The following is a 10852-nucleotide window of genomic DNA, read 5'->3' as shown; positions in this document are numbered from 1 at the left end:
CTATACAATTTTGGAGACTAAGACTAAGCAATAATGTAGGGTCAGAATCTGGAAACAATTTTAACTGAGTAAAAAGCTACTGAGTCCTGCTAAAAGAAATATAATCTTGATCACATTAAAAAAAAAAAAAAGTAGAAGCATAGCCGATCCTCAATAAACATGCATAAAGGAATGAAGGAAATCATCGGAAGAAAAATAAGGCAAGTGAGTGGTATTTCGTGGAAGCTGACAGAAGTAACTGCTTCAATAAAGCAACGGAAATCTAACGAAAATACTCTGGGTGTATTAAGAGTGAAAGCAGCTTCTTTGGTTGTAAGATGGTGGAAGATGATTTGACTACTTGCATGGCACCCTTGTTGGATCCACAAAGTTTCCCATTGCTCAAGTTTCTCTCTGTAGGAGAGATACACCATGGGAAAAAAAAAATTATAAGGAAAATTTGATCTTAGTGATACTGATGTGGTGGTCTTCACTATGAATGTATGCAAAAACCTTTTTTCTGATGATATTCTACATGCTTTGAAAGAAAAAAGAACCACAGCCATTGCACAACTGAAACAGCTTCAGGCAGAGATGGAACCAATGGTGAATAGGTTTGATCCAGAAACTACAAGGCAGATGCGGTCAACCAGCGATGGTCAGAGGCTGTTTGGCTAACTGATGGACAAGCATGATTTTAGGCAGTAGTATTTAGATACACTCTACAGGCGCACAAAAGTCCAATATGGATGTGGGAGTTACCCTGGAGCAGCAGTATATCTTTATTTCTTTAGAGTGTCAGTTCCAGCAACAGATAGAAATGTTTTGAATTCACTCTGGGAAAAACTGGCCTCCAGATCTTAATGTGGAATTGGGATGCCTCCATGTAAAACTTACAGGGTTAAGAGAGACCACAGAAAATAATTCTGTGAGCTCTCCATTTTGGTCACTTCAGCAGCAAACATGTCTTGCCCATTGGTCTCACTTTGTTTTCTTCAACCACCCCAAAAGGTGTGATAACATCACTGATCTCTTCTTTAACCAGCAACAGTATGTTAATGTAATATAGATGATCAGTCCACAGATTCTGTGCTATTTGACTACACCCATCATAACAAACAAAGATGTTTGAAAACACCAGCAAGTGCTAAAATATCTAGTTAAAGTTATTCAACAGGAGTCTTAGACACATAAAGACCCAATTACAGAATTTGTTGAATGATTATCTGTTAACGTTGGATTTGATGGAGCTCCAAAAAATCTGAGTAACTGTGAGTCAGTACTTGGGAATGACTTCTTCTTGGTGGGTTGTTTTGAATTTCATTGAAAATGCTCCTCTCTTCATACTTGAGACTTCTTGTCTCATCCACCAGTATATCAGCATTAACATGTTGACAGACAAACTGAACGTGAGGTGGATTATAAATTTGATTATAAATGTGAGATTGGATGTCAAGACTGATTCTAAGTTAGGTCATGTGGTATGGGTAACAAAGCAGTCTCACCTGAATCGGCAAGTGATTGAAAAGACCAAAAGCCTTTCATTTGGAAGCCAGATGTTGGCCATGAGTATTGAGAAGAAACAATCAGAGCAGTATGTTAGAGTCTCCTAACTGGTCAACTCAGGACTCTATTGAAGAACTATATGAAGACAAGATGAAAAAACTGTAAAGATGAAATAAAAAACCATTATATAATGGGTGACATGCATTTTAGAAACAACATATTGAGTATAAATTTTAAGGAACTTGAATAAAATTGGCTGTGTCTCATTTTTTTTTAAAAGTGAAAGTGAGTTTGGGAAGCTAAAAAAGCCTGGATGAAAGAATCAAATTGGATATTAAATAACATTCTGTCCTGTTTTAACATTTAGGTATGATTCCAAAGTTTTAGATCTGTAAAATAATTCATGCATCAATTTAGCAAATGAAACAATTACTGAGCATCATAATATGCACTTGGGATATAAAATGAAATTAGTGGTCTGCTTATCAGGGTATCCCTATGGACAACAACAAGAGGGAAGGTGGCATCAATAGAACAGGAAAAACTCAAAGAGGGTTCGTTAGACTTGAGAGGCTAAGTTCAAGGAATACCAAAGGCTGAGTGAGGGATTGGGAATAACTTAAGGAAAATTAAACAATTGCCTCTAAAAGAGAGCTGATCATGTTCCTTTCACAATAAGAAAATAATAGCATGTGCCTATACATTCTATTGAATAGAGGTTGAGCATGGCATTGAGGAGACAGATGTGGACAAATGTCTGAGCCATGGGTGATGCAATAAGGTGCATAAGTAGGACAATGTTATCCAGAAAGAATCTCAGCATGGTGGGGCAGTTTCTAGATAAACCTCAAATATTGTCCGTGAAGCTCAAGAATTCTTCCAGATGGTTTTCCTAACATGTCTGCCATTATATTATTCTTTGACTTATGGTCTTAATAATTTATTTAATAAACTCTATTTAATAAACTCTGTTAATTTTTGTAAGACTCACTAAAAGGAGCCATGAGTTCTGGAAAAGTGGTTTTCCAGTAGCCCACGGGATAGCCATGTTTTCTAAAAAGATCTCTGCTTTCATCAAAAGAAGGTGGAGGGAGCCTGGGTGGCTCAGTGGGTTAAGCCGCTGCCTTCGGCTCAGGTCATGATCTCAGGGTCCTGGGATCGAGTCCCGCATCGGGCTCTCTGCTCAGCAGGGAGCCTGCTTCCCTCTCTCTCTCTCTCTCTCTCTGCCTGCCTCTCTGTCTACTTGTGATCTCTCTCTGTCAAATAAATAAATAAATAAAAATCTTAAAAAAAAAAAAAGAAGGTGGAGTTTGGTTTGGGGAGAACAATTCTTGAAGAGTTTATAATCCAGTAATATTTAATTTCAGAATTCCATGTCATAATGCAGAGCATTTTAGCCATAAAATTGCTCTGAGCCTCCCAAGCCTCAACTGTATGATAGAGATAATGGACCCTTCACAAGGTCACTGGGAAAATTAAATTAGATGATAGATTGTAAACCACAGCACAATGTATATCACTGCATAAATTCATTTTTTAAATTTTGTTTTGACTCGATTTCCTAACTATACCTAAAATACCGCCATGTTTGTCTTAGTTTCCATAATTCATATTTAAATTTTCTTGTAGTCATAAAAAAATCCTGGCAGTGAACTTCTCAAGTGGTTAAAGTTACTTGACCTTTAGCCTCTTGCTTTAAAAATCTCTCAAGAGATATGTTAAATGGCCCAGAAATATATTGCCTGTCATGTCTTATTGCTTAATTAATGGCCAGCTACGATGCCCTGTATGGACTGCCCCATAGTAATTATGAACTGATCTTGTACTCAAGGAAATGAATTGACTCCACAACATCAGCACTGTCATAGAGCATTTACTGTATTTACATTTCTGCAACCCGTGGAATAGACAGAGCACGCAAGGGCTGGTTAACTGAGCACACAAACATCAACTGAGCAGATAAAACATGTTCTGTTGCTCACTGTGCTGCACAGGGAATCATACATTATTGGTTTCTGGAAACTGCTTTGTGAATCAAGTAAAAAGCCATCAAGTAAGCATTTTTATTGTAGCCATATTTGTGATAGAACTGGAAGTCACTGAATTCTTTTAATAATAATTAAAAAAACATGGTTTTGAAATTGGTCCATTTGAAGAGAAACAGAACTCTGGAGAGTGGGAAGCAAATATATTATGAAAGTTCATGATTTGAAATAGGTGGTGGAAAGTATATCTCAAAATAAAGGGAAAAACTGGTGATACTTTAAATTCTTTTTCTTTCAAGATAGAGAGCAATATGACTTGCTGATGAAATGTGACCTAATAATTCTGGATCTTTCCTAATGGATACAAGGTATTTATGACAATATGAATTTTAATCCTCTCAGCCTGAATCTACTCCTCTGTAAAGAACTCAGATCACTAGTATTTAAAGATTCATTAGAGTATCTTCAAAATAACATTTTCAATATGTCTATGAGGCTATGACATTTCCAGCTTTAAAGACTTACTTTAAGCCACTTTGAGAGGGGGAAAACGGTCCAGAGGGATCCCTCGATTTGAAAGCAACAATCCCCTCACCTGGGCTCTAGTCAAGGAAGAGAGGGAAAAAAGGAGAGAAATAATTGGCAAGTTAAGATATGAGAAAAAGGAAGATCAATGAAAAGGAGGAAAAAAGAGAATTGGGTGAGTAAGCAAACCAGGGTAATTTCAAATTCCTCCGAGATGGGAAAACTGAGGCAACGCTCTCAGGACCAAGCAGTGCTATATATAGTGCTGCTTATGAATCAAAATGCTCTATTTTCAAAAAAGTGTGGCTTTTTCAAAAATATTACACTAATTTTTAATTTCATCTTAGCATACTGGCACTTTTCCCCTTTCCTCACTGCCACATCTACTCACCAGGGTAAACGGGCAGAGCACGTGACCAGGAGCATTTCAGCCCTGTGGCAGTTACCCAGAGGCAAAGAACTACAGAATACATTTATTTAGGACACCACACATCCCTAGGGTGTGTATTTGTTTTATAGTCTTGGCTTCTCAACCTGACCCCTCTCCAGGTTGCCAAAAGTAACATCATTCAATTTGTAACTCAATGTTTCACCAACAAGATTTTGTAGACACACGGAAGACAGCAATCTCTGAAACTAAAAGGTGCCTGGATTAATGGGGCTGACATGCAGCCCAGCACTAAACAGCAGAGGACCAATGAAAACAATCACTGTGTCCTGTGTCAGTTCTGTCTCTAGATAACTTTGCCTTCCTGCCTAACACGTGGATTTTGTATCATCCTTAAGCTGCTATAATATCGAGACATGAAATTTGGAGGATTTGAAATAAATGTAGCTAAATGGAACTTTTGGATGAAGAATCTCTGGTTAGTTCAGATCTGTTAAAGTAATAGGGAAAAGCACAAAGGATCAAGGCAAGAAAGGCCCCAATCTTTGTTCGATAAGTGATAAAACAGCATTACTTGGGGGAAATTGGCCTGACCTTCACCTGCATGATGCTTCCACTGCCTCAGTGATTCTTGCTTTGCTCTGATTAGGTAAAGATTGCCCCTTTCCCTGAAGGAAAAGTCAAAGAACAAAAAGGGGAAAGATTCTTGACTTAACTATAAAAGGTTTATTTTTTTAATCACAGTTGGGCTCATCCAAGCCAGTTTCTAATCTTATTTTTTAGGCTAAAAAAAAAAAAGAAGAAGAAAGAAAAAAAGAAAAGAGAAGAGAAGAGAAGAAAAAGAAAGAAAAGAAAAAGAAAAAAAAACTGTCTTTTAAAAGAAATTCTTTGGATCATTTTCTTTAAAACCTCTAGTCTAGATCTCAACTCAACATTTCTTGGATGTATTTAAAAAAAAACCAACAACAACAACAACAAAAAACTCTTCCTCACTTGAAATGATAGCTTTTTTATTTCTTTTAGACTCTGGAATAAGCTCTGTCACGAATGGACAGAAGGGGAAAAGACACAAGGCCCCCTCAGCTGGCTGGAACAGCAAGTAAAATGCATCAGTTGGCAGAATCCTGCCACCGTCCCAAGGAAACCTAAAGCGGGTTTCCACCCCCACCCCTCCATGGATGCCCGTGGAGGGCAGAGCTCCATGGAACCATGATATTAAGTTGCAGACTCTGCCTGTTCATATAGACCAGAGCTTTTCTGTGACATTACTGTCAAACAGCCCCCTGTGTGACTAATATTTTTAACAGCATGCTATTTAAAATTTGACAAGGATATAATAATTCATTCTTCAGATAGTCAACATACTATGAGACTAAGTCATGTCTTCAAAGTATCTTTCAAAGGGGCTATTAAAAGTAGGTTAAATTTTTCCCCCTACAGCATGCAATTTCATTTTGGCTCTACCACTTCAACCACATAAAATTAAATTTTGACTTGAGAGTGACCTACTGAAAATTAGATGGAAAAATAAGGGGAAAGATTGAAATTACTGATTCAAAGGAAACTAACATGTCTGTCTGCAATTTAGCATACAGTTTGCTAAGCCCTCTGAGAATCTTATGTTTCTGGTAGTCGGTATTTTCCTCTTAGGATTCAGATTGTATTTTTAATGGAAATGTTGTAGAACTTAATGGAATGTAATATCTTGTGATATATAGACTTAAGGCAACACAGGAAAAAATTATCCACACATATTTTCTGCCATAACCCTCCTCTTTACTCCCAGCCTTCTTATAATCTATGATCTAGCCACCCAAATCAGCCAGACATTCTCTAAAATAAACTGCACTCTTTAAAACTCTTACAGAGCCTTACCTGCTAGTCCCTCTCCTTTGAAATTCTTTTTTCACCAACAATCAAAATTTATTCTAAATGTTTACAAAAATAAAATGACTTTGAAGACTCCACTTTTAGAAGGCTGTAAGGCAATAGAAATTAATGTAATTATCCTAACAAGAGTAGAACATCAGTGCTTAGAGAAGACTTGGAGACATTTACTGCAGAACTACATATAGCAGATCCCACTGAGGCCAAGGGGAATCACAAAAATGTTGTAGAATATTTCACCAACAGATTTTTGGCGGCTTCTACTTTGAATTGTTTTGATTATTAAATTTATTTTTCTTCAAATTTTTGTATGTTTATTTAGATACAAATGCACACACCAACGTATACCTGTCAGTCAGAAGAGGCTGAGTTGTGCTGTGGTAACGAGCAACACTAAACCATTAATGGTGTAACACAATGAAAATTAAATTTTTGATCAGGTGAATCCACTGCAGTCTCCTTGGTCACTTTCCACAGCACCTGTACTCCACATGTTTACTTGGCATTCTGGCATGCTTTGCCCCTGTTCACATACCTTTGTGATCATCTCTGCAGAAGAAGAGCACGAAGAGAGTTCAAGTAATTGAATGCTTCACACAGACCCTCCAGTCATATTTCATTGGCCAAAACATGTCCCATGGCTAAACTCCACATCAAGGGGGCAGAGAAGTGTAATTTTCCCATGTGCCTCGTAGAAGATGAGAACCAGAGATTGGTGATCTGTAGCAGTGCCTACCAGAAATGCAGATAGAATTTCTCAGTCAAAAGCCTCACTCTTCTTTCATCTCCAAATTATTCTCATCTTCAACTCTGTGGCTTACAATTATTGCCAAGAGGAAAGTGTATCAAAAAGCTAACACTGCTGGCATTCAACCATAGATGCTGATTTATTTTACCATTACTTAAACAAAGAAGAACATCATCCTTCAAGGTCGCAAATGTTTTTGGCATCTAAATATATCTGGTCAACATAACCTCTCACAGAGCATTGAAAGTATTAGAAAGAGTGAACAAAGTAACAAGAATACATTACAAAATCACCCACAAGAAGAATAACTTAAGTGGAATATGAGATAAAATGCGTTAAAACCAGGTTGATATTTTCCTTTTCTATTCTTTCATAGCAGAAATGTATGGTCTATACCTGCCAATTTTAACTGCTTGGCAATTCTTCCAAGGATTTACTCATGCCATGCATTTAATGACAAATGTATCGGCATTATCTGAGATGGGAATTGAGATGCTCAAAACTGCAGTCAGCATCTCCTATTGCTTTATACTCCATCAAAGATGATGCAAGCTGACTTCAAAGGGAGCTCAGTACTTGCATCAACTCTGCAGGGGTATTGAGTAAAATGAGGAATGAGAAAAAAAGGAACACCATTATGTTTTGAATTTCAAGTCCTAAATCATTATTTCCTGGCTGTGCATGAGGTTACGTAGACAGAAAGTAAAATGACAACTGGTCATGTCATTGGGATGATGATATAGGAGGATCAGGAAGCTTAAGAAGAGGAATTTTTTTAAAGTCACATTAAAAAAAAAAATCTCTCTCCCCTGGTGTTCAGATATTTCTAGGACATTTTTCAGTGATGGAGTGATACTCTGGTACCCCCATAATGTCCAGGTGCCTGCTGGGGACTGACCTGTTTCAGAACTCTCTTCTCAGGAGCAATAATGTGCTACCCCTGAAGATAATTAAACGTGAGGCATCCAAATAGTCACTTACTTCTGCTGTTGGGCCTCTATGTCGAAACAGGAATTTGTATGACTATTTGTCAGTAATGGAGAATTCACTTGTTATTAATCTTCGAAAACTAAAAGTATTCAGTTTTGTTTTAAACATACATTTATCTTGTCATTCCAAAGTGTGTACAAAACACTGTTTTCCACTCACTGCTATGTTCATAGTGTGGACTTAAAGGCCTAAAAAAAATTCACATGATCCATTTATTTAAAAAAAATCTAAAGTGTCTAAATATTTATTTACAGTCAATTTCTAAGATAGTATTTGTATTGAAATGTGTGTATATGTGTGTGTATTTATGTGCAGGCATACTTAGTGACAAAAGGCAAAACAATTTATGGTACTAATTCTGGGTATATATTTAAACAAGACAGAATTCATATTTATTTGAAAAGCAAGAATGCCTCTGGATTTAGTTAAGTATCTCAGTTATAGTAACATGTGATTTATAATGTTCCTGGAAGTGTTTTTTACAGCATTACTTTTGAAAAATAAATGAGGAAAATTTCAGCCAAGGTTGTACTTAAATTATGGTGTTCTGATACAGCATGAAGCACCAGAAAGGCACAAAAGGAAAAATGAAGCTGGAACTTACTGTGTTTTTCCTGGTCTCAGTAGAGGAGAAGCAGCTTTTACCATAAAAACTTGGCTCTTTCTGAACAAAACTTTTACATTAGGTGACCTTTAAACATTTATTACATAATGGCTTTTTGCTCATTCTACAGTTTTGAAAACGCATATCCACAACCCATAGAATCAGGTGATCATTGATAAAGAAGAATAAGAAATCTTGATAGTACTTCTTAGACCATGCCTTGTCAACGATTACACTGCTGGTATGTCCCCATTTTTCCAGAGCTGCTCCTGTCATCACTCCTCATTGAAGCATTTTGTGTTTTCTTCATTGATATTGCTAAAAGCTCCCTTCTCACCATAGTTTCTGAACTGTATCTTTTGTGCTTTATGTACATTTGCCTTTTAGAATATAATAGTCTTTAGATCAGTGGTTTCCAAAGTAGGGTACGTGCAACTTAGCATCTGCACAAGTCAATTCTTTAAGTAAAAGTGTATACAAATATACTTCATCATTTTTATTTTTGTTTATGCTTTATAAAGTCAATGGAATATTGCATATAAAATACTTGTATTTTGTTTATTTTTGCTTTTGTGTTTTGTTTTTTATTTAAATTCAATTTAATTAACTATACTGTATTAATAGTTTCAGAGGTAGAATTCAGTGATTCATCAGTTGCATACAATAGTGTTCATTCCATCAAGTGCCCTCCTTAATACCCATCACCCAGTTACCTCTTACCCCCACCCACCTACTCTCCAGCAACCCTCAGTTTGTTTCCTAGAGTTAAGAGTCTCTTATGGTTTACCTCCCTCTCTATTTTCATCTTATGTTATTTTTCCTTCTCTTCCCTTATTCTCATCTGTTTTGTTTCTTAAATTCCACATGCATGAAATCATATGGTATTTGTCTTTCTCTGCCTGACTTATTCCAGTTAGTATAATACCCACTAGCTCTATCCATGTCATTGCAAATGACAAGATTTCATTCTTTTTGACAGCTGTGTAATGTTCCATTGTATATATATTCCACATCTTCTTTGTCCATTCATCTGTTGATGGACATGTGGGCTCTTTCCATATTTTGGCTAAAAATACTTGTATTTTAGGGGTACCTGGGTGGCTCAGTGGGTTAAACCTCTGCCTTCGGCTCGTGTCATGATCTCGGGGTCCTGGGATCAAGCCCTGCATTGGGCTCTCTGCTTGGCAGGGAGACTGCTTCCCCCTCCCCCTCTGCCTGCTTCTGTGCCTACTTGTAATCTCTCTCTCTCTCTCTCTGTCAAATAAATAAATAAATAAATAAATAGTCTTTTTTAAAACTTTATTTTAATTTTAAAAATAAATATATTGGGAATATACACTTAAACATTTATAATGAGAAGGAAATACAATAAAAATGTTTCAGATCCCTAGTCCAGATATCATTAAGCTAAACTTAAAGATATATTTATTATACTTTAAGTGGCAGGTGTAGTTTTAAATTAATACCGAATATTGGCAACGGAAAAATGATTGGTGTCAGATAGTAATTTTGTCAGGGATTCAGCATGGCATCACTCAGGAACCATCCTAATGGACAGGACTCACACTTCTCAGATACACTAGATTTGTCTGATAGAGTATTTTGTTTCCTAATGTAAAGTGCCTGATCTATGAAATCAGATTGAAATTTTGATATAGGAAATTAGTTTTACATGTAAAATTGTTGGCTAATAACTTAAAAGTCAAATATTTCTAAATAGGACTAGTAAATTTCTGATTGAATACCTTCTGCTCCTGGTATATGTCTATATATTATGATGAGTAGAGAGTAATCATCAGTGAAGGGGGAGATCCCTTATTCCAGAAACACGGAGATCTTGTTTGTGGCATTTAACATTTCATCTTTGAACCTGCAAGATTTCATATAACATTACTCCAACTTCATAAATCAATTTTGATAGGGGTAGGACGCTAAGGAATATTTTTAAATTAATATCCCATCCAGACAAGTTTGTTAGTAAGAGGTGAGGTTTTTTATATCTTCAGAGAGAGTAGAAAACACAATTATTGAAATGCTTTGCTGTTTTAGGAATGGCATTGCTTGCTTTTCCTTTTAAAAAAAATCGACTAACAGAATTCACAAACCTCTGTTTTCTAATACTTAAAATGATATATATTTTTTTAAATTCCTGTATCATCAGAGCAGACTTCTCATCTCAAAAATACCACAATAGCTTTATTCTCTGCTTCATCTCTTCTCTCCCTCCCTCTCTTCCTCCC

The 10852-nt window shown here is 36.4% G+C and overlaps 1 pseudogene; it reads left to right on the top strand.

The window, feature by feature from the left end:
- The first annotated feature begins 317 nt into the window (after positions 1-317).
- LOC125097917 (eukaryotic translation initiation factor 3 subunit E-like) lies at positions 318-1650 on the top strand (annotated as a pseudogene).
- The last annotated feature ends 9202 nt before the right edge of the window (positions 1651-10852 follow it).

The sequence above is a fragment of the Lutra lutra genome, chromosome 1 (assembly GCF_902655055.1).
Source record: "Lutra lutra chromosome 1, mLutLut1.2, whole genome shotgun sequence".
NCBI lineage: Eukaryota > Metazoa > Chordata > Mammalia > Carnivora > Mustelidae > Lutra > Lutra lutra.
Note: the sequence above shows the minus strand (reverse complement) of the source record. Positions and strands in the feature narration are given on the sequence as shown.